Source organism: Camelina sativa, chromosome 19, assembly GCF_030686135.1.
Source record: "Camelina sativa cultivar CO46 ecotype springtype chromosome 19, ASM3068613v1".
Lineage (NCBI taxonomy): Eukaryota > Viridiplantae > Streptophyta > Magnoliopsida > Brassicales > Brassicaceae > Camelina > Camelina sativa.
Genome location: NC_141898.1, coordinates 22263910 through 22279614, shown reverse-complemented (window position 1 = coordinate 22279614; position 15705 = coordinate 22263910). Strand labels below are relative to the sequence as shown.

Genomic DNA, 15705 nt, shown 5'->3' with positions numbered 1-15705 from the left:
CAGCAGGGAATATTTGTTTTATACTTTGTATAGAGGTGTTCTTCCCAAGATCAGGATGCTCCTAGACACAGCCTCCAATGGAAGCTTCATGAATAAAGATGTAGATGAAGGTTGGGACTTAGTAGAGAACTTTGCTAAGTCCAATGGCAATTACAATGAGGAATATGATAGAAGCTTAAGAGAAGGTGTTGCTTATGAGGAAGGGCATATAAAGGAACTACAAGCCTTAGATGAGAAGCTTGAGAAGCTAGATAAACTACTTCTAACCCAACAAAAGCAAGTACCTGTTTTTTGTGAAGATGAGAAGTTTATGGTTCAAGTCTATCCTCCACAACAACTCCAACAAGCTCCTGCTCTAGATCAAGAGATGAAGAGTATGCTTCAACAATTGCTACAAGGCCAAGCTATTGGATATATGAAAAAAAGTACTAAGCTCACAGAGATGAAAAACAAGATAGACTCCACATATGGTGCCCTTAATATCGAGATTGAAGCTTTAACTTGCAGAATACTTCACCTTGAGAGCAAGAGTGAATCTTCTTCTTCTAGACAACTCAATGGGACATCAATTAAAAATCTAAAGGAGTTTGCCACTGCCCAAGCTATCTCTCTCAAAGAACTACCTACAAAGCTCACTGAGGACAATTACAACCAAGATAGGGAGGATTTTCTTCAACCAGAGGTGCAGAATGAGAAGAGAACTGAGCTTGAGACACCACTCGACCATACACTCGACCATGCACACGGTCGAGTGCCTAGTCGAGTGCCTGATCGAGTCATTGCTCAAGAATCTAGCAAGCCGGTTCGGTTCATTCCTCCTCCCTATCAGCCACCTTTGCCATTGCCAGGGCGGTTTAAAGAGCAAATGCTGAAAAAGTACAAGGCTTCTATTGATAAGCAGGCATTGATGGTCTTGAGTCATGAACCTTTGTTACAAGATGTTGAAATGATAGAGAAGCCACAAGTTAAAGAGCTTGAGCAGAAGAAGCCAACTATTGATGGGCAGACCTTGAGGATTGAAGAGAAAGGTCATGAAACTGAGTCTAAAATCTTTCAGGGTGTGAATGGGGTAGAAACAGAGATTTTAGGTCACCCGACCTTCCACTCAACCTACCACTCGACCTACCACTCGACCGAGCACCTTAAGTCACTCGACCGAGTGGTACCAAGTCACCCAAAATGCCCAGACTTCATCCCCAAGCTTCACCAACAACAAGAGCCAAGAAATCCTTCCTCTAATGGTTTGTCTGAGCTTCAAACTGTCAACATCCTACATGATTCATTGAGGGAGTTAAAAACTAAGGATGAGGAGATAAGTGGGCAAATCAAGAAGCTCCATGGTAAAGTCAGAAGTTCCTCTCCAAAGAAAGCAAGGCAAGGTCTGAGCATTATTAGCAGACACAACTCTTTTAGCATTGACCCAGGAATAAGAGGAGAAATGCAATGTTTAAGAACATAGGGGACTTCATCACCTCTCTATAACCCTTCCAAAGCATAATAAGTATGCAAAGTCAAGCTTAGAGACTTTAAATAAGCTCACTTGGGAGGAAGTCCCAAAGGTATCCTTGTACATATTGGTTTATGTTTCTTGTTATTTTGATCTTGTTTTCTTTAGTGTTATGGTTGGTTAGGTAGCATGGAGGCCCTTTAAGCACTTGGTGGATATCAAATGAATCCCACCCTTAGCCCATCCCAAGTAATACTCCAACTCTATCTTTGTATATAACATTGCATTTTTTGTTTTTGTGTTGTTTCTTGATTCTCTTACAAATTTCCAAGTAATCCTCTTTCAAATTTCTCTTACACAAGGGACTGTGTAATTTAAGTTTGGGGGAGGGTTTGAGATGACATTTGATGTTGTGTTTTGCTTTCTTATTTCAAATTTTTAGCATAATCATGTTAGTACTTGCATTTCATCTCTCGCATAAAAAACCCTAAAAATTTGAAAATTTTTGCAAAAATCTTTACAAAAAAAAAAAAAAAACAAGAGTGTTCATGTAGTTTGCATTGCATATTATGATCTTGTTAGTATGTTTCATGTAGGACTGTTTCATATTTGCATTAGGGATCTATGATGAGTTCAGCCTTGTTAACTTGTTTAAATTAGCTAGACTAGGATCAATGCCCAAGTTAATAGTACTTTGATGCTAGTTGAGTGAGCTAGAAACATAAGATTGAACCAAGCCCTGAATTCCTATATTGCATTCTGGTCTAAATTGAAGCATGTTGTGATTTGATGTCATTTCCTACTTATAAGAACCTAATATTGACTTGTAATCATCTGTTTGTGCATTGCTTTAAACTCATGGATACCATATACATATTTGGATCATCTTTTTCCTTTTTACCACTCTTGTTGATCCAAGTAGCTGATTGAATCATTAAAATCAGTTTCCAATACCCTTAACCAACCCTTCTTTCAAGCCATGTTTAAAGTTTTTAAGTACAGCTCATTCACCTTGCATCATAGTACTAGTAACTTGGACATCGATTCTAGGTAGCTCATTAGTAAGTTGTTAGGTTCTAAGATCCCACTTTCAAACCTCACCTTCCTACTTATGTCTTGTTTATTTGCTTGAGGGCAAGCAAAGACTAAGTTTGGGGGTGTTGATGTCACTATATTTTACCATATTTTAGGTCTTGTTTAGTTCATGTTTTGCATCATATAAAAGTGATTCCTTAGTATTTATCACCATTTCTGTCCAACTATGCATTTAGGATGTTTAGAAGCATGCATTGCATACATTTCTGCATTTGGAGTATTATTAGGTATTATGGAGCTCTAAAAGGGTAAGGAAGGACTTGCTGTTATTTCTGGAGATAAACAAGAGGATAGGGAGTATCAGGAAGGTTCGGAAGTCCACTCGACCACAGCACTCGAGCATGCACACGGTCGAGTACTCGGTCGGATGCATATCGAGCTCCTCAAAGATCGATCCGAATGAAGATCTTCTGTTGCGATTCAACTTCTGCATCCTTCACGAGAGTTGTAGGAAATTTCTTTAAGTTTCTAATGCCGGTGGTTTCAAGTCATTCGGAGGTGTTGTGACAGAGTAATACGGATTTTACTGATTAAATATCATCCCAGATCGAAGACTGAAGCTACTTAACGGACATACCACTCGACCATGCACTCGACCGAGCACATGGTCGAGCTGACCGCTGCCTCTCTGTTTTGTCCTCTAGCTAACTAGGGCTTCTCTCTCTTTACTATATATATGTGCTGGCACTTGTGGCCGAAGAAGAGAGACCTTGGAGACCATGTAGACACCTCATAACCTAGTTTTTGCCATTTTTAGCTTCTTTTACTTTATTGCATCATCTCTTATCTTTTCTCTAGATTTTCATAGATTTGTAACCTTCATAACTTTGAATTTGTTGAATATTTGCTTTCACTTCTTTGTTCAATATTGTTCATCTTTATCTCATCTTTCTAATCATGATAGTTTCATTAATTTCTGGGTTTGTGTTCTTCATGATGATTTTTAGATCTTATTAGTGGCTTAGGATCTTAGGGATGGATTAGTCTGGGTAAAGGTTATGGTTGTTTAGATTGGTCAAGCTTGATTGTTATATATCTCTTCTAGATTAGATATGCTCTATGTTATTCTTATACCGAGAGGGTAAGGATAGATCTTAAGCTTCTTAGCATCACACCAATGTCTAAGTTGTTAGATAAGGCTAATGCTAGAGATTATCATGAAGCATGCTAAGATATTAGATGTTTAAAGTGATTTTTGACATTGATGATCTGGGTTTTAATGCATGCTTTGATATGTAATAGCTAGTGAGAACTAGGTCTAAGAAGTATCTTGGCTTGATTGTTATTGTCATGAGAATGGATTAACATGTATTAGAAGATCATTGTCTAGAGATAGCTCATTGTTGATTGAGGTTTGTTGACCAATTTAGATAGCCATAGCTTGAGTCCATCCCATGAATCCATCCTTAGGATTTTCTTTGTTTATTGATTTCCCTGTTTAAGTATTGTTAATTGCTTGCTGTTTGCTCTGTTTTCATTATTTGCTCTGTTTCTGTTCATTCGCTTGTCAACTCGACCTCCCACTCGACCATGCACTCGACCGAGTGCTAGGTCGAGCTCCATTTTACTTTCTTGCTTATGCATTGTTCTGTTCATGTTTTCTTCTGCTTATTAGTTATTTCTGCTTAGTCTTGTTTATTGCACTTGTTCTACAGTTTAATTCAGCATTAGTATTGTCTTAAGTTGCCTTAGTTCATTGCATTTCATTATTATCATTAGGTTGTTAGAAACAAATCAACTTGATATTTGGCTTAACTTGAATGCATTGATCACATCTTGACTGCTTACATATCACACTCTTTATGGATTGACATCCTTTATGCTACAACATCATAAGGGTATTGAAACACCTTGCATACATTTTGATCATCTTAGTCTAAGTCTGTTTGTTTGCATGTCATCATTCATTCATTCATAGGTTAAGATAGAAAAATCCATGTTTCAGTGAACACCACGGCATCGACCTCGGTTTGATGATCCGCCTTTGCCTCTGCCATAGTTTGGCCTCCATTGAGCCTCCACCTTTAGTGCATTCTCTTCTCCTCTAAGCCTGCTAAGTTCTGCTCATACACCATCAAAGAACTTTGCAGCTCATCTATTTTCATCATCTTGATGTCATTTGACTCTTCTATGGCATACACAACATATGTGAACTTCTCCACCAAAGTTCTAAGGATCTTTTCTACCACCTTCGGACCTGGCATGACTTCTCCAAAATTTCTTATGTTGTTGGTGACCTCCATCACTCTTGAAAATAGTCGTTAATGGTCTCACCATTCTTCATCTCAAGGATCGCAAACTCTCTGCGCAGCCTCTGCAGTTGTACGCTCTGAACCTTGACATTACCTTGAAACTTCCTCTTCATTGACTCCTACAGATCCTTGGATGTCTCCTTCTTTAGAATTGTTTTGAGAATCTTCATGTCTATGGACACAAACAGGTAGTTCTTCACCTTGTGGTATGTGATGGTCTTCTCCGCCATCTCCGTTCTTTGTGGTCCGGTGAGAATCACATTCCTCTCCTGTCATGGAATCCCAATCTCAATGAGATCCCACCACTCCTTGGATTTGAGCAGATTCTCCATGCGCATCACCTTGTGCTCATAGTCTCCATACTTAGGCACGATCAATGTTTCCTTCTCACTCATTCTCTCTGTGTGTTTTTCTCTCAGGTTCGTAAGAAAAAAGACTCGGATACCACTTGTTAGAGGTGGAACAGATAGCTTTGCTAAAACTAAGAAAGACTCTTAATTGACCTGAAACAAATTTGGTATTTTATAAGAACCTTAAACCTGAGAACTCCGAAACAAACGCAACTAAACAGATTAGAGATCATGTTACAAACCATGACTACGACTTATTCAATTTGAAACATTCAAACTTAACCAAACAATCCTAAAGACATGTTTTATTCTTCGGTTACCACACCCACATCCACCAGTCCTAGTCGTAATACTTTTTTGGGTCTAGAAGAATTATGGGCTATTCCTTAAGGGACCTACAAAGCATAAAGGCCTCAAAATTTGCCATGTGGCATCAGCTCTTCTTCACCTTTGGAGAAAGAGAATCAGAGAACAAGAGTCTGTGACCAAGACGACGTTCCCTAACAACTCCCGTAAAGTTCGTAAGATATCTCCAGTCAAGGCCTCATCAGAGAATCTACAAAGATATGAAGATCATAGCTATAAGAAAAGAAAGTCTCTCGTGGGTTCAAAAGGTTGTGTGAAATCATTGTGTGAAAAAATTAATGAAAAAAAAAAGAAAAAAGAAAGATGATATCATCTATATGCGTGGTTGAGTTTCAAACACACGAGTGATGGAGAGAGGAAGGAAGTCAAGAACCAATGATTAGAGGCGGACCCACAGCTACCAAGGTGGTGGCAGCTGCCACCAGAATATATATATATATATATATATATATGAGTTTGTATTGGTTTTATTATAACTGTAAATAATTACTACCACCAAAAACCAAAAAATTGCCTCCACCAGCGAATGTAAAATTTACTTTTGTCTCAATGGTCCTTCCATCAGTTTTCTAAACCTTTTAGAAGGCCACACCCCACATTATTAATAATTTTTTAATAAATAAAAGCCTGTAAACTAAAACTAATTACCTTTACAAATTAAAAACCCTAAACTAGTTTTTTGTCGTTTCTCTTTCACCTCCTGGCGTTTTTGCAGAGGAAAAAACAGAAAAATGGTAAATTATTTTTTCTTTCCTCCTTTATAACTGTTGATAACGCTTATTGTTTCGTTTATATTATTTCTGAACGATGAAACATTATAAGTGTATTTGAATTACTGTTTTTCATTGGCAGATATATGTTTACCCGATGGTTATGCTTTTATGGAATTTTGTTTCATAATTCAATGAGTATAAAATTCATAATTCTTTAGAGATAGTGATGTGTCTGCATTTTATAGGATTTTAACTATAGTTTGTACACTTGTTTTGAGTCTTTTATTAGGTCCAAAGTGTGTTTTAGAGTCTTTTTAGTCTTTTGTGAGTCTGTACAGGTTCTAGGCTACTTTTGAAGGAAATTGAGTGTTTTGGGGATGAAAGCATGCATTTGGAGCTAAATTGGTTGAAGACCGATCAGACAAGCAGGCAGATGAAGAAAATGCAGAAAAACATCCAGGATCGGCTAATCCTCATTCGGGATCGATCGATCCCATACCCGAAGCAACTTTTCCTTTTTTTTTAAAACCGACTTTTAGGGTTTTCTTTTAGTATTTAAGCACGAGGCTCGACCTCCAGAGACACAAGTGTTATTTTACGCAGCCCTTGAGCACTTGTAAGCTTTGGGAGAAGATCTCTAATCCTCTTTACTTCTTTAGAGAAGATTTTTGAACCCTATTATTTTCTCTTTTGCAATTCAAACATGTTTTCTTCTTCTTTGATTTGCTGTTCTTTTATTTCTGTTTGAGTAGTTTATCAATTGGGTTTAGGGTTGTTATGATTAATTGACGCTAGATTTGTTAGACTAGGGATTGATCTTATTGTTCTTCATCTATTGTTGTTCTTAATGCTTAATTTAGACTGATCACCTAGATTAAGATATTAGGTTTAATTCATCGGGGCACCAAAAGTGTTGTTGAGTTGCTTGAAAGGAACATAGGTGAGCAAGGTGATCCTTAGCCAACGGAAGTTGAAGTTAAGGCACCTTGTGAACTAATCAAACCTGAACTTGTTAATGCTTGCTTGTTTTGCTAGATCCAAACAGAATTTTAGGGTTTAGTAAATTCATTGCTTAGATAGTTATCGCTGCGGAAGTAGGATAGCTTTACAAACGAGATTTGAGTTCAAGAACGGTGTTTAATGCATCTCTATCTAATTGTCTAAATTTGTTATCATATTTCCTAATGATTTCCTATGCCCAATCCTCTCTCTTTTGATTTTAAAACCCTTAATTACTTTCAGTCTTGATAGTTACTTATCACACAAACTTTCTCTTTTCCTTAGCTATATTTGGTCTATATAACCTCATAGTGCATTGCTTGGTCTCTGTGCATTCGATCCTGAAGTGCACATGAGGTTTTAATTGACCTTTGATCAGATAGTTTAATGTATTCTTTAAGTAATTCATTTTACTGAATTCATGTGATGACTATCGACTGATGTGATAAATTATTGTATTTTTCTAATTTTTCAACTAGTGACATGTTTTTGTTTTATAGATAAATTACCAATATGCAAGCCAATATGAAACGATTTTTCAAACCGATTTCTGGTTCAACATCCAACACCAATGTTGATGATTTGCCATGGGATCCTGCTGAGAGGAAAGAGATAATGAGTTATCATCCGAATGAAAGAGACGAGATAAGACGTATATATCTTGTTAGAGGTGCATGTCAAACTTATGATCATCCTTTAAAAAAGAACAAAGATGAGTAATGCAATGAGGCGATTTAATCCAGCTTGGTTTTAGAAGTATGGTACTTGGCTAGAGTATAGTGTATCAACAGAGGGAGCTTTTTGTTTGTGTTGCTACTTATTTAAAGATGATGTACGAAAGAAAGGTGGGAATGATGTGTTTGTGAAAGAAGGGTTTTGTACTTGGAATAAGCCTGACAGGTTAGACACTCATATCGGTAAATCATCCAACAGTTCTCATTGTTGTGCTGCTGAAAAATGTGATAATTTGATGAAGCAAAGTCAGTCTATCGTGCATGCCTTGTTTAAGCAAGACGATGTGGTGAAGAAGGAGTATCGCATTCGTTTAAATGCTTCAGTTGATGTTTCCAGATATTTGTTGCGACAAGGATTGTCTTTTCGTGGTCACGATGAGTCAGAAGAATCTGCCAATAGAGGAAATTTCTTGCAACTCGTGAAATACACAGGAGAACAAAATGATGCTATAAGTAAGGTTATTTTGAATAATGCTCCAAAAAATAATCATATGATTTCTCCATAGATTCAGAAAGAGATCGTAAATTCTTTTGCAGAAGAAGTAGTGAAGTCAATTATTGAAAAAATTGATTATGGTGTGTTTGGTCTGTTAGTTGATGAGTCTGTAGATATATCTCACAAAGAACAAATGGTTGTTTTATTCTGATGTGTTGATAAGAGCGGAGCAGTGTAAGAAAGGTTTATTGGACTTGTTCATGTAAAAGAAACGTCATCTGCATCTTTAAAGTCTGCTATTGATAATTCGTTTGCTAAATACGGGTTGAGCTTGAAAATGCTGCGAGGGCAAGGCTATGATGGAGCAAGCAACATGAAGGGGGAATTTAATGGCTTGAGAGCATTGGTTGTTAGAGAAAACAGTGTTGCTTATTATGTTCATTGCTTTGCTCATCAACTTCAGTTGGTGGTGGTTGCAATCGTAAAAAGCCACTTTGAGGTTGGTGATTTTTATGATATGATTTCTACATTATTGAATGTGGTTGGAGCTTCTTGCAAAAGGCAAGATATGATTCGAGAAAATTATCGAAGAAAAGTGCAGGAAGGAATTAGTAGAGGTGAGATTAACACTGGTACAAGATTGAATCAAGAAATTTTGCTTCAAAGACCTAGAAATACTCGATGGGGTTCTCATCAGAAAACATTGGAACGATTAGTTGAATTGTTTTCTACTATCATTGAGATTCTTGAGTATATCCAAAATGAAGCCATTGAAGACTCCAAAAAACGTCAAGCATACGGTCTTTTCAAGTACTTTCACACTTTTGATTGTGTGTTTTATATGCAACTAATGCTACTTATTTTGGGATTGACTGAGAATTTGTCAATGGCTTTGCAAAGGAAAGATCTAGATATTTTGAATGCCATGTCATTGGTGGAATCTACTAAGTGAGAATTGCAGAAGCTTAGGGATGATGGATGGGATTCACTTATGAATAAAGTTTCATCTTTTTGCGAGAAACATAATGCTGAAATGCTTGTCATGGAAGACGTCTTTGTTGATCCAAGGAAACCAAGAAGGAGAACCAATATAACCAACTTGCATCATTATAAGGTTAACTGCTTCTACACTATTCTAAACTTACAGCTTCAAGAATTCAATGATCGTTTTACGGAGGTAAACATTGATCTACTTATATGTATGGCTTCTTTAAGTCCTCTTGATTCATTTTGCAAGTTTGACAAAGAAAAATTGGTGAAGTTGGTTAAGTTTTATCCAGATGACTTTAGTTATGGAGAGACTTTGTGCCTTGAGCAGCATCTGGATATCTACATTGACAATGTTCGTAGAGATGAATGATTTAAAATCTTGAAAAGTCTTGGAGATCTTTCTTGTTTGATGGTAAAAACCCAAAAGCATCTTGCACATACTTTGGTTTACAGGCTTTTGAAGTTAGTCTTAACTTTACCGGTTGCAACAACAAGTGTTGAGAGATGTTTTTCGGCAATGAAATTGGTGAAGACGGCTACACGCAATAGAATGAGACCAGTTTCTAATGAAAAAGTGTTACTTAAATCTGTCACAAATGAAAAAGTGATAGAAAGGTTTCAAATGTTGAATGAGCGTAGGGTGGTTTTGTAAAATGTTTGAGAGTTTTCATATGACAATTTTAATATGTTATTTAATATATTAATATATAAGTTTTTGTTATATATTTGCCTCCAGCGAATAAATTTTCTAGATCCGCCAATGCCAATGACGATGAATGTCTCCATTATAAGGTTAACTGCTTCTACACTATTCTAAACTTACAGCTTCAAGAATTCAATGATCGTTTTACGGAGGTAAACACTGATCTACTTATATGTATGGCTTCTTTAAGTCCTCTTGATTCATTCTGCAAGTTTGACAAGGAAAAATTGGTGAAGTTGGTTAAGTTTTATCCAGATGACTTTAGTTATGGGGAGACTTTGTGCCTTGAGCAGCATTTGGATATCTACATTGACAATGTTCGTAGAGATGAATGATTTAAAATCTTGAAAAGTCTTGGAGATCTTTCTTGTTTGATGGTAAAAACCCAAAAGCATCTTGCACATACTTTGGTTTACAGGCTTTTGAAGTTAGTCTTAACTTTACTAGTTGCAACAGCAAGTGTTGAGAGATGTTTTTTGGCAATGAAATTGGTGAAGACGGCTACACGCAATAGAATGAGACCAGTTTCTAATGAAAAAGTGTTACTTAAATCTGTCACAAATGAAAAAGTGATAGAAAGGTTTCAAAAAGTGATAGGGTGGTTTTGTAAAATGTTTGAGAGTTTTCATATGATAATTTTAATATGTTATTTAATATATTAATATATATAAGTTTTTGTTATATATTTGCCTCCAGCGAATAAATTTTCTAGATCCGCCACTGCCAATGAAGATGAATGTCTCCAAAACAAAACATTCACATATTACATACACACACAGTTCAGATTAAACCTCACAAGAGGGTTATGTTTAGTTTAACGATGCTTTAAAATATTATGAGATTTTGTCATTAACTAAAAGGGCTGCCTGTAGTGTAGCAATTGAGATGTAGGGTTTCATTCTGTGTCTTTTACTTTTTATTTTGTTTCTCTGATTTGTTTTGTTACACAAAAGAGAAAGAAGTCAAAAACCAATCAAGATGATTGATGAGTGTCTCCAAAACAAAACAAAAAATCACATATACACAATTTCAGATTAAAAATCACAAGAGAATTAACGACGATGCTATATTGAATCAAGATATTATCCAGAGTGAAGACATGAATTTTAATGTTTTGAGATAGCTGTACCTGTACGTAGCGACTAGCGAAGCTCCTTCTGACCGGTCGGCCCGCATCCATCTGGGCCGTCCGCAGCGGGCAATTTTTATTTTTTGGACCGCAACGGGCCGGCCCGCAGACATAAAAGTTATTTCCAAGCCCCGTGGGCCTAAATAATAAAAAAATTATTAAAATAAAGTAAAAGTAATAAATAATAATTTTAAAAAACAATTTTAAGTGAAATCAATGTTTATATTAATTTTTTATAGATGTTTTAATATTTTTACATTAAATTAATTTTGTCACCACATACTTTTAAAAGATATATATTTAAAATTATATAAAAATAGTTATTTATCTATATTAAATATTTATTTTAATTTAATATTTGAAAACCGTGGGCGGACCCCCCAACCCGCGGGTATAACCCTCTTAAACTCGCAATCCGTTTGGGCTAGGCCCGCAAGACCCACTTTTTAACGAGCTTAATATTTGGTGTCAATGCCTGCCCTGCTGAAGTACTATTTGGGCTAGGTCCGCGGGCATGGAACCTGCATGACACCTCTACTTCTTCCCGTGTACCTCAAATAATCTACGTTTATATTTAATCATTTCCATGCACTAACAAAAAAATGTTCTAAAACTATTTATAATGGTAAGAAATCCCAAAGCATTTGTAATTTTATGGAAATTTATTTTAAAATAGCACTAAAACATGTTTTATAAACAAAAATAGCGTAAACTCCACAAATTTCTTAAAATAGCACTATTTAACACAATTCAAATATTTTAAATTAATTTTTAGAATTTTTTTTTGGTTTGGATTCTTACTTTTACATTTAGGGTAAAATTTTGAAGGGGTAGAGTTATTATTTTGAACTTAGTGTTTAATTTTAAAAAATAAATTTTAAATCTAGTGCTATTTTAGAATTTTAGAGATGTTGTGCTAGATTTGAAAATAAAACAATCTTTAGTGCTATTTACGAGAATCATCTAAATTTCATCAAAACCGAATCGATTATGAACTTCTATCGGTTAAATTTTGACAAATTTGTTTTTACAAACCGACCTAAATCTTAATAACTACCAAACCAAAACGAACAGAATCAAATTTTTGTATTAGTCCAATTCTGTCACATTTTATAAAAACCAAAAAACCAAAATTTTAAAAGTTGTGTTGGTCATGTGATCGGTTTGGATCATGGGCTCAGCTATATACTCCATCGGTTTCAAAATATATGATGTTTTAACTAAAACAATTCTGTATGATATAAAATACTAAACTAATCTAAAAGTTGTATTAAAAATTGAAAATATTCTATATTATAAAACAAAAAACTTCTCTAAAACATCTTATATTTTGAAACGGAGGGAGTATATTTCAACACCATTTTTACCTCTATGGATCATAGATTTTGCTTCTATCTTAACATTTTTGGAGTACATTTTTGTGTCATCCTTTCTTATCTCTGTATCCAAACAAGTCCCAACTAAATTCTCTACAACCAAACACATTGATTTCCTTATTTGATAATATAAATTTCCTAAAATCTATCTACCTAATTTAAAGCAATATGTTATATTAAAATATAATTCTCCTTTCACTTTTATTTAATCTTATATTTAATTATTTAAATTACTATTTAATACATTAAGTTAATAAAATTTTAGATTTTTTTTTAGTATATGATGTGATTTGAATTTTTATAAACGGATATATATTTTAAAAATTGTTTTAGAATTTTTGTAACCAAACAAGTATATTCGGATATAGATTATTTCACATTTGAGTTATTTTAATATATAATGAATATTTATCTTAACACGAGGTCAAACCTAGTTTAATAATAGAAACAAACACCTAAGTGGTGCAACAGTGAAGTTATTTTAGTTAGAAAAATTCGTACCTAAAACGTACAGATAGTTCATTTCATATTAGTACACAATTAGGAACAATTAGGTCTTAATTAGTCAAAATCATGGATTCAAACTTTAAGCATCCACACTTGATATTGATATATAAGATGGTTACATATAAACAAATTTTAATAATTCTGACGTTTCATAAGAAACCTTACTTTAAAATCCAGTAACATCATTAGTTATTACACTTCTTTTTATAAAGTCCATTAAATTTATAACCTTGTAAAAACCACAAACATTAAATTTCAATTAATTAAAATACTAAATTACGGCATTAATTAAAACTTAAAGAATAAAAAATAGAAAAAAAATATATGCTATAAATATTCCAAAAAAAGCTATACTGACTGGGAAAGACGGGTTCGGTAATGGCCGGATTAGCAGGAGGAAGGTCTTGAAGAGCCTGAAACAAAGAAAGATGTACTTAAAAAAAGAGGCTGGTTATGGCATTTACTTGATAGGACTCATTTCCCATCCTGGGAAGAGGGGATAAAAAAAACCTTGCGGAAGCCCAGAACAGATAAGATGGTAGTTGGCTATCAATCTTCTTTAGCTTCGACAAAGTTGGCTAATCGATTTAGACTATTATAATAGAATGCAGTGTCGTCCCTAGCTCTCCTTATTCATAAAAATCAATATTACGAGGAAACCTAAAGAGCCAAGGAAGATGATGTAAAAGCATCAATTTAAAATTGATTCCGAATATCATCATCAATTTAAAATTTTGTTTGTCTTTTCTCACATCATGTCGATTTATATAGAAGCGCAGATGTTGAAACCTCTAGTTATGTTGTTTTTGTTGTCATTAACAACAAACTGTATTGTGTACCACAACAACAAAAAAAGCGTATAAATCTATATTAATATAATTGCAGCACCTTTTGCTCAAAAATATGTTTTTGAAAACATTTAACATTAAATACAATAAAATATTTATATTCATATTCAAACAAGTTTAGTTAACTCTTTCTACTATCCTTACAATCAAGCATAATTAAAATATTTTAAATATTCATATAAATAATATTCTATAATTAATATAGATATTTAGAAGATTTATTCCAGATTAAAAGAAATTATTCTCCTATCATCTCTTTTTGGTGAATAATCATATAATACATAAAGTTAATAAAAATAAATCTTTTCTGCATATATTGTGATTTATTTATTTTTTAAACAAATATATATTCCTCGATTAATATAAAAAATGTATGTCTAACATACATATATATATATATAGATTTATCGTATATAGTAAATTATAAAATTTTAGGAAGTTTATAATTTATAACTGATATATCTTAACTTAATAAAAAAAATAAAATTATGAATATTTAAACATATTAATTTTGCAAAATAACACAAACGAGTTATATTACATGACTGGTTATATGACATGACAGGATTCATTGATAATACTAAAATAAAAAATATCACTAATATGATAATTCAATACGGGTTAAATCTTCATTTTACTATTTTAACAACACAAAATATGTCGAATCAAACTGATTTATTAAAGTTGTATTAAACAAAAATTGTTGTGCGGTATATTGCGGATTATATAGTAAATCACTAAAATTAACAAAATAGTATATTTGCAAGATTAGTATTAAAATAGTACATTAACAAAAAGAAATTACGTAAAAATTTGTTTTGAGGTATACTACCGTTTATAATCTAATAGTGAGTTAAAATTGTATTAACCCATCCCATCTAACTAGTTGAAATGGTACTATACATCTCGTGCATTAAAAACTCGGTAATAGAGTACTTTTTTCTTTTTTTTCACTGAAGATTTTCATTATATCATACATCGGTAATAGAGTACTCAACTACACTTAATTTAGGGAAATAGTCTGACCTTAAAAATTTGGTTCATCTCCTAGAATGTCAAAGAAGAAGAAAACAAACGGTGTGAGTTTCAAGTTGAGGTCCAAATAAATGGTCACCACACCAGTCTGCCGCTGTGGCTTGTACCAGTATTGGTAGGTAAGATATTTCATCACGTCACTTAATTTTGTTCTAGACACATTCTCTATTTTTTTTTTCCTGTTCAGTTGTACTTTTTTTCAAACTTTCTCTTTGTCTCTTCTTGCTTTTATTTTCAGCATTTTCATATTAATTATTAAATATTTGATCTTAAGAAAAAGAAAAAGTAATAAAAAAACCTTTATATGGTTGTCACATTTGACTCGATCAAGCATTATAAGATTTGATTAGATGCGATGCGACATGTTTTAATTTTATCTTGTTGCAACATGGTTATTTAAAACTTGGATGATACAATCTGCGTCATTGTTAAAATAGACGAGCATGAAGCACATCGCTGTTCTTATTTAGATTTTGTAAAGTAATGGCTGTTGGGGACATCCACTTGTAGGTTGCCTTCAAATCAAAGAGACGGAAAACTTCGTCCTTTTCAGTTTTCATGGCGTACACTCATGAACTGCTAATATCTATCTTTGTTTTAGGATTAGGAAGAGCAAACCAATTTGTACACTTGTTAAGCCATTTTTTTCTTCTTCTTATTATGAATGTTTTTCTTTTTTTTGTCAATAGCGTATAATACTAATTAAAAGGATCAAAGAGCACGTA

The 15705-nt window shown here is 33.8% G+C and overlaps 1 long non-coding RNA gene and 1 pseudogene across 1 annotated transcript; one reads left to right on the top strand and one right to left on the bottom strand.

The window, feature by feature from the left end:
• Positions 1-4341: 4341 nt before the first annotated feature.
• LOC147920843 (uncharacterized) lies at positions 4342-13803 on the bottom strand. Its single transcript, XR_015590502.1, has 4 exons — positions 13608-13803; positions 13456-13510; positions 11215-11353; positions 4342-5700 (listed from the first exon to the last, which is right to left on the bottom strand). It is a non-coding gene; the product is annotated as an uncharacterized LOC147920843 (long non-coding RNA).
• On the top strand, positions 7748-10034 carry LOC147920844 (uncharacterized; annotated as a pseudogene).
• Positions 13804-15705: the final 1902 nt, after the last annotated feature.